The sequence below is a fragment of the Microcaecilia unicolor genome, chromosome 1 (genome assembly GCF_901765095.1).
Source record: "Microcaecilia unicolor chromosome 1, aMicUni1.1, whole genome shotgun sequence".
NCBI lineage: Eukaryota > Metazoa > Chordata > Amphibia > Gymnophiona > Siphonopidae > Microcaecilia > Microcaecilia unicolor.
This window is the reverse complement of record NC_044031.1, coordinates 524,288,525-524,304,615: the sequence shown is the minus strand read 5'-3', so window position 1 is coordinate 524,304,615 and position 16,091 is coordinate 524,288,525. Positions and strand designations below refer to the sequence as shown.

The 16,091-nt window shown below is 42.4% G+C and overlaps 1 pseudogene; it reads left to right on the top strand.

Moving 5' to 3' along the window:
- Positions 1-617: 617 nt before the first annotated feature.
- On the top strand, positions 618-960 carry LOC115460395 (annotated as a pseudogene).
- Positions 961-16,091: the final 15,131 nt, after the last annotated feature.

Below are 16,091 nucleotides of genomic sequence, written 5' to 3'. Positions count from 1 at the left end.
ATATTAAAATTAGTGCACGGTTATTTACTGCCTGAGCCCTTACTGCCACCTATTTAGAAGGCGGTAAGGGCTCATGTGCTAACCCCGCGGTATTCGGGCAGCGCACGGCAATATGGCCGCGCTGCCAATTACCACCGGAAATGCGCCCATGGTAGAAAATAGAAAATTATTTTCTACTGTGGGAAACTGTGCACGCCCACTTCAGAACCACTGCTGCGCATTCCACACTACCCTGGCAGTAGTCCTTCCATGCCTTTGTAAAAGGGCCCCTTATTGTCTATTATTGCACTTTAATATATATGATTAGCAAATAGGGCCTTTGATAAATAATTTTGTGTTAAATGACAATAACATATTAAAGTATAATAATGCTGGTTAATTCTCTAATACTGGTTAGTAAATCTAGCCCTTAGATTGTAAATCCTCTGAGGACAGGAAGTTATCTATCTAAATGAAATTCAAGTACCATTTTAGGAAATTTATTTTTATGTAAAAGGAAAACTACTGGAGATCAAGGAATCTCATTTTAGGAAAACTACTGTATGAAATGACAACGTTTATTGGCCAGCTTGCTATGATTATTGCTATTGGGTTGTTGCTAGTGATCCTTTTTCACTATGCCATATTACCAGACCTGAGAGGAGTTACATGGGCTGCTGAGAAGCTGAGCCAGGCGGATCCTATGAAGGTACAAGGAAAGCTACTAAATATTGTCTTTGCATGAACGGAGCTAAGATTCATCCTTCTGAGTGATACCATCTGTTCGAAAGGGCGCATGTTGTGCTGAAATGCAGACGCTGTGATGGCAATCTATGTATGAAAGTAACAGATGATGTAGTTTATTTGCTGTATTGGACAAACCAGGCTCAGGATGTAAAGAAGCTAGATAAATTCCAAAGTCAGCTAAAGCGACTTATGGTTGCCAGGGAGTCCCATAGTGTTGCCATGGAAATGGACTGAACAGCTGCTCAGAAGAGGAATTCTCCAGTTGTCATTTCACTGCACAGAAATGGTGGATCTTGAGGGGATTCTGAGTGGACTAAAAAGTCTGAAGACGTGGCTATTAAGTTTGTAAATGCCAAATCCAAGGGTTAGGAAATATGCTTTCAGCTGAAAGCCTCTATTTTTTTGGAATTTGAGAGAGAATCAGTCATACTGAAGAACAATACCATGGCAGCCTATGCAATAAAATTAGAATGGTATGAAAAATGTTTTATTGTGCAGCTTGGTAAAACGTTTATATGCATGTTAAAACATACCTTGACATGCTAAGCAAAATTATTTACTAAGGGCAAGCTTGCCTTAATAGCATGACTACAGTACTATCATGTATATTAACATAAAAAAATTCCCCCATATTAACTGTCCCTTTCACTCTGAGCTAATTAATGTGGGGGTGGGGAGAAAATTATTCACTGAACCTAGCAAAAATCATTCCTTCACAATCCTCCCCTACTTGGTATAGCAGGGCACTCCTCAATATGCATCTTCACCAACTCATAGCAGGAACGTATAATAGTGCAGATCAAGAATCTTTCTCCTTAGGTGTATCCCATCCTGAATGTCCTCTCCACATAGCAGTCCCCTCTGACCTACTATCCCATACTCAATAGCCAATGAGTGATGTCATAAGGGCAGTGGCATCACTAGACAAAAGTATTTGGGTTGGGAGGGCACAGGGGAGGCAACCCAAGTCAAAGTGACATTTCTGCATATCACATCCCTCTCCCATTAAATTAGCTGTAAACAATGCTGTAAGTCCCCAAAGGCTTAGCCCCTTTATTCAGTTTCAGCCACACAGATAGCAAGCATTATTTGATAGCACTATTCAATGAATTCTTCCATATTGGAGTGAAGTCTGTAGACTATAGAACAGTGGTTCTCAACCCAGTATGGTTTTCAAGATATTCATAATGAATATACATAAGATTAACTTGCATAACAAGGAGGCAGTGCATGCAAATCTATCTCATGCATATTCATTGAGGATATCCTGAAAAATAGCTGGATATGCCTGAAGGACTGGGTTGAGAAGCACTGCTAAAGATGATGGGACATTATCTCAGTATAAACCCATCACTTCTAGTTCTTTAATCCACTCCACATTCCCCAATAATGAAACTAGGACATAGTTCTACATACAAAAATATATAAATATTGAAACTCTAGCATCATCTTGGGAACATACTCATCTTCTACTGGAAACACAAAACCCTGCAAAAAAGACATTCATAACCAAGCATGCACCATGCCAAAATAGTGCTAATTCTCCCAACTACAAGAACCGTACATGTGAAAAGACAACACTGCAAATATTGCACCAGGCCCTAGTCATCTCCTACTGGGAAACTCAACAAATCAAACTGCTAGACATCCCTACACAGGAGCTACACACAAACTGAATCCTTCACCTCAGGCACACATGCATCTAATACAGAATAAGAGATCACAAATTAGAAACAAAAATGCATACAAAAACTGAAATAGAAACTCCCCAAAGAGCTAGACTGAGACGTGTTGTACTGGAAAAAGAAAAGCTGATATGCATTTTATCCTGTACTTTGCAAACATACAAAAAATAGATGTACACAAATCCCAGTCCCTAAAATGGAAAATAATATTTTTCTTTTTTTACTTTTGTTGTCTAATCATGTTATTTCTCTGCTCTCTATTTTTCTTATCAGTCTTCTAGATTCTTTTTCAGAGTCTCCTTTTCATTTTTTCTCTCTTATTGTTGTCTTCCATTCCTCCTCTACATGTCTCTGACATTGATGTTTCCTTTTATCTTTTTTCCTCCATTTTTCTCTTCTCTACATTTCTACTTACTCATATCTATTTTATTACTACTACTTAACATTTCTAAAGTGCTACTAGGGTTACGCAGCGTTGTACAGTTTAACATAGAAGGACGGTCCCTGCTCAAGGAGCTTACAATCTAAAGGACAAATGTACAGACAGACAAATAGGGGCAGTCAAATTGGGGCAGTCTAGATTTCCTGAATAGGTATAAAGGTTAGGTGCCGAAAGCAACATTGAAGAGGTGGACTTTGAGTAAAGTTGCCACCTTTTCACATTTCATTCATCTTTTGCCTTTCCATCTCTCTCTCTCACCCCTTCTCCAGAGCTCCCATTGGCCCTTGTTTCTCTTTCCTATACCCCTTCACATTTAACCTACTCCCTATCCTAGCCCTTCATTTCTATTCTCTGTACTTACCCTCTCAGCTCTTTTCTATTTTCATTTTTCTTTCATCTCCTCACCAGCCCCAACTCCTTTTCCTAGTCTCAAGCCAATTCTTCTGTCTCTTATCCCAATCCAGTCTCTCATTATTCCTCTTTTACTATCTATGCCTTATTTCCACCCTCTCTCTTTAAAGATTCTTCTTTTTCATCTTTTTGCTGCCATTTCTCATATTTGCCTTGTTATCTTCTTTTAACTAATTTTATTTTCTCCTTTTTATCTCCATATACTTACATTTCTAGTCCTTCCATTTCTACCTTCCTCTCATTCCTGTCTTTCAACTACCTTCTAGTTTATTTACATTGTTTCTACTCATTGCCTACTCAGCCTCATCTACCTCTGCCTCTCATACTTCACCAACCCCTTTCCTTCTCTGTCACTCTTCTCCTTTCCAGTTCCTTTCTTATGTCTTACCCCCTTATACAGGCTCCATTTCCCACTTTTACTTCTCTATTTCCAAGTTCTCTCACCTCCTTCAAACATTGCTGCCTTCCTTTGTATTTCACCCTCTTCAATGTCCTCTGCCTCTTTATCCCTTTTTCCCCAACATCCATCGCCCTGCCTCTCCTCCATCTCCAGCATCCATTCTCTTCCTCCTACCCTCTTCCTCATCATTTGCCCACCTATCTCCTCCACCCATATTAATTTACTCTGTCTTTTCTATTTACCCCAGCATCTATCCCTCTACCCCTCCATCTCCACCTTTCACTTCATATGTCCTTGTTCCATCCCTGCCATAATGTCTGTCCTCCTCTTTTTTCTCATTCCCCCAGCACCAACTCCTTCTCTCACTGCCACCTGCCAGGATCTTCTCTTCTCCGAGAATCCTCTTATCTCAACTCAATCCCCAGTCCATGTGCCACTCCCAGCATCAGACCTTATTCCACAGATCATCCCAAACCTCAGAATCTGCTCTCAGTCCCTTCTTCCCAACTCCAGCATCAGACCCTTCTCTCTCCTCAACCCCTGGCCCCAGCATGTGCCCTCTTTTCCCAACCACAAAAGATGCCAGTCAGCCTCCTTCTTCCAGATGCCGCCTCAGACCCTTTCCTGTGTCAAAATGGTCACAGCTTTTTCATTCTTGATCCCCCCACCTTGGTTCAGCAGCATCTACCCATTCTCTTTTCCTTCCCTTCCAGCATCACCCCTTCTTGCCCCACCCCTCCATGGTCCACACCCTTCCCTTTTCCCTTCCTTCTTCCTGGCAGTGTCAGCACTGAGAAAAAAAAAGGAAAAACAAAAAAGAAAAAAAAACTCAAATAAAGGAAAGGGCAACTGGCACAGAGCCTCTTGTTGAAGGTCTTAGGTCCTGCTGATCCCTCCCACACAGCAGCAAGAAGTACGCATCAGAGAGGGTAGGACTGGTACATCCTGACTAAGAGCTTCTGCCCTAGCTCTGTGCCAGCTTCTCTTTCCTTTATTGTTCTCCCCTCCCCCTCCCCAGTGCTGACAATCCTGATAGTAGAAAACAGCCACAGGAGGATAGCAACTTTAAGGGAAGGGGGTAGACCACGGGGAGGGGGAAGGAGAACAAGAGGGAGGCACTGCATCCTACAATGTTTGGGAGGGCAATACCCCCTCAGCCCCCCCCAAACTACCCATGTGACTCACCGGTGCTTTCCACCTCTCTAAACTTGAACAGAACAGATCAAGCAGCCTGCACTACAGTGCCTCTCTTAGCAGGCTCAATTTCTTCCTTTAGTTACAGTTTCTGTTCAACAGAGTCAGGCCTGCTAAGACAGGCACAGTGGAGAACCTTAATAATTCATTCCAGTCCATTATAACATCTGATTGATCATGACAGTTAAGAACATAATACTACTGAATATCTAGAGGGGAATAATCGAACGTCGCCGGCGATCTATTTTGGCAGCGGCGCAACAGCTGGCCAGAACCGTATTTTCAAACAAGATGGCCGGCCATCTTTTTTTTTGATAATACGGTGTGGGCTGGCGAAATGCCTTGGATTTCGCCGGGTTTCAGATTGCCAGTTTTGTTTTTCCGCGATAATGGAAAAAACTGCCGGTGATCTCAAACCCGGCGAAATCCAAGGCATTTGGCCGTGGGAGGAGCCAGCATTTGTAGTGCAATGGTCCCCCTCACATGCCAGGACACCAACCGGGCACCCTAGGGGGGGGACTTCATACATCTTTTATAAACAACCAAATTAGCTTCCAGGTGCATAGCACCCTTCCCTTGTGTGCTGAGTCCCCCAAATCCCCCCCAAAACCCACTGCCCACAAGTGTGCACCATTACCCTAGCCCTAAGGGCTGAAGGGGGGCACCTACATGTGGGTACAGTGGGTTTTGGGGGGTTTGGGAGGGCTCAACATTACCCACCACAAGTGGAACAGGTAGGGGGGGGATGGGCCTGGCTCTGCCTTTCTGCAGTCCACTGCAACCAACAACAACTGTTCCAGGGACCTGCATACTGCTGTCAGGGTGCTGGGTATGACATTTGAGGCTGGCATACAGGCTGGCAAAAAAGGTTTGTATTTTAATAATTTTAGTGTGGGAGGGGGTTGGCGACCACTGGGGGAGTAAGGGGAGGTCATCCCCCATTCCCTCCGGTGGTCATCTGGTCAGTTGGGGCACCTTTTTGAGGCTTGGTCGTGAAAATAAAAGGACCAAGTAAACCTGGCGAAATACTGCTTATCGCCGGGTTTTATTTTTCCATTATCCATGAAAGCCGGCCATCTGGTAGCCACACCCAAGCCTGCCCATGTCCCACCTTCGCTTTGCCACCAACACGCCCCTTTGAACTTTCGCCGGCGAGGCAAAGGGAAAGCGGCGAAGCTATCACAAATGTAGTTTTCGATTATACACTTTTCGCCGCTTTTGCGAAATCGTCGGCCATATCCCGATTTGTGTTGGGAAATAGCCGGCGATTACTTTCGATTATAAGCTGGCTAGTTACATAGATCTTTGCTTTTTTGATTTTTGATACTTCTCAGGGCCGGTCTTAGCAATTTCAGGGCCCTGTGAAGACCAGTTCGGCGGGGCCCCCTGCCCCCACCTAGCGTCGCCCCTTGTTGACAAGCTGTGTTTTAAAACTGTTTTATTTCAAATAAAGACAAATCAAGCAAAACTTGTATAGAAAAACTAATTCAAATAAGCACAATGCTATCATAGGAAACCTTTGGGTTTAAAAAGCAAAACCATGTGCATGTATGGACTGGATAAATAAATTAAAACAAATGCCCTTAATATGTAATACTTGGTAGCAATAATGAAAAAGTAGTAGCTCAAGGTGAATTACAGTCAGGTAGGCAGGGTATTTCCTGTCCTTGGAGGGCTCACAATCCAATTTTGTACCTGAGGTAGGGAGGGTTATGTGACTTCAACAAGATCACAAAGAACAGTAGTGGGACTTGAACCAACCACCTCTGGATGTCAAGACTGGTGCTCTAACCACTAGGCCACTCACTCACTGTACACACAAACTGTCCATCTTTATTTGCACAATTCAAGTATTGGTTTCATACTTTTATGTTGTTTTTATAATTTGTTTTAGTCAATGGTGGTTAACAGTTTTTTAATGCTTGTGAATCCATATCTATGTTTCTTTGATGTTGCATGCATGCAATTACTTTTTGTTCAACATAATTATGATTTGACTTTTGTATATTTTATTGATTTTAATTTGTGTGCTTATTTATTAGTGTTTTGTTAAACCTCTAATGCAACCATAATGGGGAAACATGGTCACGCCGGGTCTCTTTTAATAAAGGATTGTTTACTACTTCAGCTGCTTTATGCAGACCAGCGAAGCCTCCTCTTTCTGGTATAGTGGCTGATAACATGCTTATATTTAAGATATGAAGCTTTACACTGACCATATTGCTGGTGTAAATGCTTGTACCTTGATTGCAAAAGACTGTGCTACATGATAAGATTGTATCATTTATGAGCCAATATTCAACTGGTGGAGATCAGTGTTTTGCTGACCACTGCTGGTGCTAAACCCAGAAATTCAATGCCAGGCCATGTCTAAGCACTGACATTGAGTTTCCGGGTTTCTGGAGCCAGCCAATGCATAGCCAGTTAAGCGCAATATTTAGCACTTAACCGGCAATTAGTTAATGCATAAAGATAGTATTGAATTTTATGTGGTCCCATTAATACGGTTAATTGACCAAGTGCTGACTCCATGCCTGGAATGATCCCAAACTAACCAGTTTTCAGTTTGGTGCTAATCAGTTATTTATTATTATTATTATTATTAGCATTTGTAAAACGCTACCAGATGCACGCAGCGCTGAACACCTGATACAAAGAGACAGTCCCTGCTCAAAAGAGCTTACAATCTAAATAATCACTAACCCGTTAAGTGCTGCTGAAAATTAGCAATTAGCCCTAATCAGGAGGTTTAACCAGACAGGAGCTATTTCTGGCTGGTTTAAATTAGTTTGAATATCGACCCCTATGTGCTTAGGAATGCACCCTGCCCACACTGTACTCAAACTCTACCCTGGTGAATCTTTACCCACAAAGTACACACCATCACATCTAGGCATATACTCACAGGGTACTCCTTACCCATAAACTAATCATGTAAGTATGTATGTGCTATTATACACACATAAGTGATCAAGGCTGTAGTCCCCCATCCCATTCCCCCCATGCCATCTCCCATACTTTAAAATCCTGCCTGCAGTGCTGCAGTCTTCATTCGGGCAATGACAGCAGCACTCAGGCTGCCCATGGCTGTTACCAGGTCTTGCTCCCTGAACAGTTCCACCCCATTCAGGGAAGAAGTCCCAGTGCAGGCCGCTGGTAGCCTATAAGTGTCCCTGCCTGGGTGAAGACTGAAGCACTGCAGGCAGGATTTTAAGGTGGGGGCAGAGCTGGGTCTGATAGGGGGTATGTATGCCACTGATGCACCTTGTTTAAATATGCCACTGTAAGTGACTAGAGCAGAGATATTTATAGAAGTGATTTATAGTAGTAGTAGTAGATATTTATGAGCTTTCTTACCAACAAAAACTAGGTGGCTTCTTATAGAATTACCCCCTTAATGTGACCTTAAGAGGTGTACCTAACTGCATTGTATGTTATTTGCCATACCATTTTGCAGCCCTTTAAAAAATGCTGGGAATGCCCCAAAGCTGGTGTTTTAAATTTACTGCATGTTAATTTTGGCTATTACTACATGGTAACTGCAAAATCATAAATAGGGATCTTATTTTGAATCACTTAGAATTTTCATATGGACTGCTATTCAATTTGGTAAAATGTTATAGAAATCTGCAACCGACCAGCAGGCAAATTATTGCAGCTGCCTGGGACAGATCCACAAATTGGTCATAGATCTTGCAACATTTTTGTTTATGGCATTATACACCTCTTTCTTTTTCTCTAATCACTTTCAACGCTTACTATAAACGGTTTGAATTACTGTGCCTTAATAGGTCATTCTACATTAGTGCTGTACTTCCTTTTCTGATCTCTATTCAAGAAGGGCTTTCAGCTAAACTGTGTTCACAGGAGATATCCTTAATGAATAGAATCCATTGTATCCAATCCAGATTTCAAGGTATTCTGATTTCTGGACCGCAACATTATACTTTGCTGTGAAACTTTACCTATATGCAGTGTGCTCATGTAGAATCTGAAAATGTGTTCACGCTAAGGTGAAGCCTCAAACTATCCTATAACAAGCACAAAGAGAGGCAATAGAAATTGACACTTTTGAAGAAAGTGAGCTTTGATGCAAAAATGTTCAGAGCATTGAGAAATCTCTTAAGAAGAAAGGAAGTGCACCATGGTATTAACAAGTGCTAATTAATGACAACTCATTTTATCCAGACTTGGGACTTAGACAAATTTCGTTTTAACTTAGTTCTTCACCAAAATGGATTTGTGCAATCAAAAACACTTACTTTGTTTGATCATGTTCAATGTTTTAATTATTGAGAGAAAATGGATTTTTGTATATATGTAAATTTACAGAAGGAAAAGCCTCAGGCAGTATCTGTATAATGTAACAACATGAGCCATGTTTATTGTGTTTATAAACTCATAATCTTTGGAAAAGATTTATCATGGACAATCCATGCCTCAATAGAACAATTCTTTCAAGTTATCTGTTCAGCTGTAAAACTGACAAATCTATTTTGGAAGGCTGCATCAGGGATAATACAAGGATTGAATTAGGATTAGACCGCATTCACATCAACAATTTTTCTCTAGATGTGAAATATTGCCTAGTTTGGACCTCATAGAGGGGCATAATCGAACAGGCATAATCGTCCTCACAGGACGTCCCTGCAAAGGGGCGGGGAAATGCGTATTATCGAAACAAGATGGGTGGCCATCTTTTGTTTCGATAATATGGTTGGGGACACCCAAATCTCAACATTTAGGTCGACCTTAGAGATGGTCATCCTTAGAGATAGTCGTCCCCGATTTTCAGCGATAATGGAAACCGAGGACGCCCATCTCAGAAACAACCAAATCCAAGCCATTTGGTCATGGGAGGAGCCAACATCCACAGTGCACTTTTCCCCTTCACATGCCAGGACACCAACCAGATACCCTAGGGGGCACTGCAGTGGACTTCAGAAAAAGCTCCCAGGTGCATAGCTCCCTTACCTTGTGTGCTGTGTCCCCCAAACTCCCCCCAAAACCCACTCCCCACAACTGTACACCACTACCATAGCCCTTAGGGATGAAGAGGGGCACCTAGATGTGGGTACAGTGGGTTTGGGGTGGGTTTTGGAGGGCTCACATTTACCACCACAAGTTTAACAGGTAGGGGGGATGGGCCTGGGTCCGCCTGCCTGAAGTGCACTGCAGTACCCACTAAAACTGCTCCAGGGACCTACATACTGCTGTCATGGAGCTGGGTATGATATTTGAGGCTGGCATAGAGGCTGGAAAAATATTTAATTTTTTTAGGGTGGGAGGGGGTTAGTAACCACTGGGGGAATAATGGGAGGACATCCCCGATTCCCTCCGGTGGTCATCTGGTCAGATTGGGCACCTTTTTGTGGCTTGGTCATATGAAAAAATGGACCAAGTAAAGACGCCCAAGTGCTCGTCAGGGGCGCCCTTCTTTTTTTCATTATTGGTCAAGGACGCCCATGTGTTACGCACGCCCCAGTCCTGCCTTCGCTATGCTTCCGACACGCCCTCGTGAACTTTGGTCGTCCCCACGATGGAAAGCAGTTGAGGACGCCCAAAATCGGCTTTCGATTATGCCGATTTGGGTGGCCATGGGAGAAGGATGCCCATCTCCCGATTTGTGTCGAAAGATGGGTGCCCTTCTCTTTCGAAAATAAGCCTGTAACGGGGCCTTTTTACTAAAGTGTGCTAAGGTTTTACACTTATTTTGTTAAAAGAAAAAAGTAATACACTGTAAGTGCAAAGCCTGTGTGGTAAATGCAGGGGACATGCTCAGGGTAGAGCTATACTACATGGCACTGCGTTACATTAGTGCCAGATAGGACATGCTGTCTGACAGAGCAAATGATGTGGTGCAGTCCTTGATAAAGTAAATAATGCCAAAGAAATATACCATGGCGGTTCTCCCCCCCCCCCCCCCTTCAACTGATTTCTGCTCCCACCCCAACACACCTGATTTACTTCCTCAATCCCCCAACCCTACTGATTATATTCTTCAACCCCCCTCCCCCCCCCCAAGGAATACCCCTTCCTGCCCCCAAACTCCCCCGCCTCTTCCTGGCACTCAGTCACACCTGGGCAATATACTAGATGACTACTAATAGTGATCATGGTGGCCTATTACATAAAACAGATAGCAGAACGGAATCCTTGTGAATAGAAATTCCATTTATGAAGGGAAGGAGTATACTGCTAGGGCTGTACTACCATCCACCAAGACAGAACGAACAAACAGATGATGAAATATTTATAGAAATTAAGAAAGCTGGAAAATTGGGCAACATTATAATTACAGGTGATTTCAATTACCTCAATATTGACTGGATAAATATTACATCAGGGAGCGCTAGGGAGGTGAAATTCCTAGATGGGCAGCCAACATAATAGCCCTGACAAAATAGCCCCGACAAAACAGTCTTGTAACAAAATAGCCCTTGACAAATCATCCCCTAACAAAATAGCCCTTGACAAAATGACCCCTTCCACAAAACAACCCTTGACAAAATAGCCCCTTTAACAAAATAGCTCCTAGAAAAAAATAACACATCACAAAAAAAAGATGATAATCCATCTGTCCTTTCCCACAGTATCTAATTCTAATTCCTCTCCATCACATTCATTGTTTTCTCCATTCTATTTTATTCTCTTCCATGATTGTTCCTCACCTCTTTGTTTCTCCATTTTTATTTCTTTCCCTTCTGTCTCTCTTACTTGTTAGTACCTATCCCTTTCTCTTTTTTTCTTTCTCACACCCTCATTCCCCTTCTTTTTTTCTTGTTTCTCCATCTCCCTCGTGCAGTATGCTTTCGCTCTCCTCTACCCTGGGGAAGAAACTCAATTACTACTACTACAGTGTTAGTAGATATACATAACACAGTACAAATATGTATAATAGACAATCCCTTCTTAGCAGAGCTAACAATCCAATCAAGACAAACATGCAGGAAGAAAAGACTCTGGAAATTGTATTTATGAATTAAATGGTTAACTCCATAGTTCAGTGATCTTTACTAAAGCTTTAAGGAAAATTGTCCACATTTCCATTGTCCTTACCAATAATCATTGGGAAACACAGAAAAGAAATAAAACAGGAATTACAGATCTTTTCAAATAAACGGCAAGACCAACATCTCCTCATTGTCAGACTTCTGTCTGCAGATTATAATTGGACATTCTGTTCACCATGTGCACCTTGCAATTAAGTGCCAGATCTTTACAGTGGGGATTCATTTCATGATCATTGATTCCTACTGCTATAGGAACACTGAAAATATTTCTGTTCACTAACTGCTCTTGTGTAGCATCCAAAATGAATACCTTACACCGATATCCATTATTATAAAAATCTATTGAGCATTACGCACTGCAGAAAGTTGTCAAAACATTTTTACTGTGCATAATCACTAGACATAAAAGGAATTGCAGTCTGCCTGATCTAATCATACGAATATGATGGTTAGCTAAAGCAGTAATATTCCCTGCATATTTCATGCATTGTCTCCTCTTTTGGATCATTATCTGGAGAAATGGCTATTACTGTATTTGAGGTACTGGACAAGCTTCCTATGATTGTCTTACAATTACAAAATAATTCAGTTATTGAGACACTCACCAGTAAGAATTTATGGAAGATGTTATCAATCACATTTAGTATCCATTGCAGTGTTTATTATTTTATTTTTATAGAAAGCTAAATTATCTTGGATTAAAGGTATATGAAAGAGTGAAAGAAAGAGTGAAAGAGAAATCAAAGAAAGCTGCAATCTCTTACTAGATACATAAAATCACGACACATGTCATAAATTCTATAATAAATACCATTCTCCAGAGCACAAGGGGGACAATATTCAGACAGTGGGAGGCAGCCCAGCTAACTCCTGTGGTTGGTGGTGACTGGCATTGAATATCCAATTTATTTTTGGCAGGATTAAACTTATCCGGCCCAGCCAATATTCAGCGCTGGCCTGTTAAGTTTATAGCAGTAACTCTCAGCACCTGAACCAGCATTACCCTGACCAAAAGAAAGGCCCTGATGAAGGATTAAAGGTTTTGTATGTAGGGGCCGGAAGTCAGACATCTAAGGTCCTCAGGGAGAGAGGATACTGGGTGGAATGGGCTGTTGGCCACAAAGGGCTCATCACAGCAGCTAAACTGCAACTACAAAAAGGTCTCCTGGAGGTGCATAATCGAACGGGGCACCCAAGTTTTCCTGAGGGCGTCCTTGCAGGATGTCCTTGGGAAGGGGCGGGGGAAACCCGTATTATCAAACAAGATGGGCGTCCATCTTTCGTTTCGATAATATGGTTGGGACGCTCAAATCTTAACATTTAGGTCGACCTTAGAGATGGTCGTCCTTAGAGATGGTCGTCCCCGGTTTTCAGCAATAATGGAAACTGAGGATGCCCATCTCAAAACAACCAAATCCAAGCCATTTGGTCATGGGAGGAGCCAGCAATCATAGTGCACTGGTCCCCCTCACATGCCAGGACACCAACCTGGCAACCTAGGGGGCACTGCAGTGGACTTCATAAATTGCTCCCAGGTGCATAGCTCCCTTACCTTGTGTGCTGAGCCCCCCAAAACCCACTCCCCACAACTGTACAACACTATCATAGCCCTAAGGGGTGAAGGGAGCACCTAGAAATGCTAAGTAGTAGTAGTAGTAGTAGTAGTAGATGTGGGTACAATGGGTTTCTGGTGGGTTTTGAAGGGCTCACATTTACCACCACAAGTGGAACAGGTAGGGGGGGATGGACCTGGGTCCGCCTGCCTGAAGTGCACTGCAGTACCCACTAAAACTGCTCCAGGGACCTGCATACTGCTGTCATGGAGCTGAGTATGACATTTGAGGCTGGCAAAAAATATTTTTAAAGTTTTTTTTTAGGTTGGGAGGGGTTTAGTGACCACTGGGGGAGTAGGGGGAGGTCATCCCTGATTCCCTCCGATGGTCATCTGGTCCGTTTGAGGCTTGGTCGCAAGAAAAATGGACCAAGTAAGGTCGGCCAAGTGTTCGTCAGGGATGCCCTTCTTTTTTCCATTATTGGCCGAGGACGCCCATATGTTAAGCATGCCCCAGTCCCGCCTTTGCTACGCTTCCGACACACCCCCGGGAACTTTGGTCGTCCCCGTTATGGAAAGCAAAATTGGCAAACGAAACAATAAGTGTCCCTCGAGTAGATACTTCAGTCAATGAGTCTTCCAGCAATGCAGACAAATCATGAATCTCTGGTTCAATTCCCAGTAATTGAGACAAATTCCCAGCATTAACAGGTTCCACTCCTTTTTGAATGGGGATTGGTAAATAATATATTTTATTACATGGAGGAATAGCTGAAGAAGGAATTTTCAAAATTTCCACTAAGTACTTTTTGAAGAAATCAAAGGGAGTCATACCTGAAGCTCTAGGAAAATTCAATACTCTTAGCGTTAAGCGTCTGTTATAATTCTTCATGTGTTCTATTTTTTCGGTAAGTTAGGAACTTAACTCTTATCAGAGCATCCATTGTAGATTTTATATTCTTAACCTCTTCCTGTGCCTGTAGAACTTTATTTGAGGTTTCAATTTTAAAATTCTCCAAGGATTCAGTTAAGCTATCCATTTTACTCACAAGTAAAGTTGTATCGAGCAGACTTAGTAACTGCCACCGTTAGATGCTGAAGTGCCTTCCAAATGGAACCCAATGAAACCTCCACAGGAGATAAAATCTCCAAGCTGGTATCCACTGCGGGTTTAGGAGCAGCACCGCCGATCTGAGTCCTGCTGTTAACGTCCTCCGTTTCAGCATGGACTCCTGACTTGCTCCTATACTTCGCAGGACATGGTGGTGGGTTGATTTCTTGAGGCGATACAGTTGTTTCCAAGCCCAAGAGAGTCGATGTGCCTTCATCAGCACTCAACGTGAGACTTGCCAAACTGGCTGTCTGTGGCGACTCGTCGCGTAGTGGTCCAAAGTTTGCTGAACAGGGGACGAGGTTCTGGCCATCGGCGGTTGGCCTTTTGCAGTCCCCTTCCTCTTCGTATGGGGCATCTGCAGTAGCAAACAAGGAAATTAGGTAAGAAAGAAAGTTTGGAGGACAGCACGGCTGCTAAGCGTTCGAGCTTCAGGTCACTATCTTGCCACTCCCCGTCCAGATCAGTCTCATTCAAGATCTGATGATGGTTTTTTAGAAAGGAAATACAAGAAAAAAGTGCAGAGGAAAAGGCAGAGGGAGAAACATTAGCGGACAGAATCACTTGGCAGCTCAATCACAGTGAGAGAGAGAAAACAGCAATAATCAATCCGTCAATGTATGATCCTACACCAATTGAAAAACAGGTTTTGCAGAAAGGCTTGTCCTTTGTGTTTTCTAAATGTTTTGAATCTTTTCAAGTGAGAGTTCAGCTACAGTGATTTTTTTCAGGTTTTGCATTTGAAGCACTACTATTCACAATAACTTGAGATTGTTACATCCATGTCAGTGGTTCAAAACAAGTCCAAGTGGGTTCCCCCTCCCCCCTGACCCTCTTTTGACAACATTCAAAGAATTGGTATTGCGAGATTTAACTCTTTTTTTTAATCTTAAAAAACGTTTTTTTATTATCCTAATTACACCAAAAAAGAGTTTATAGCATTTAAGTCTTTGCATTCTAATAATGATGTCATCAGCCGAAATGGTGTGTTATAGTTTTACTTAATCATACTATGAAGCTGAGATGTTTCATCAGTTACAGGTGGACGCTGATTATAAAAAGAGTTGGACTCAGACCCCAGTAAGAAATTACAAGACAGAATTACAATGCTGACATTACAAGGACTGGAGGAAGGCTTCTTAACTAAATAAAAGTTTTATTTTTTAATACATCACATCCTAAGGTTCCAGTAATTGTTACCAAAGATACATACAACTCTGGTAAATCTACCAGGATGCCTGATTGTTTCTAGCAGGGGTTCTTTGCTTGATCCTCTATCTACGTGGCCAGTATTCTCAGTGGAGGAGGGTAGTTAGTGGGGGTCCCGCAGGGGTCTGTGCTGGGTCCGTTGCTTTTTAATGTATTTATAAATGACCTAGAGATGGGAATAACTAGTGAGGTAATTAAATTCGCCGATGACACAAAATTATTCAGGGTCGTCAAGTCGCAGGAGGAATGTGAACGATTACAGGAGGACCTTGCGAGACTGGGAGAATGGGCGTGCAAGTGGCAGATGAAGTTCAATGTTGACAAGTGCAAAGTGATGCATGTGGGTAA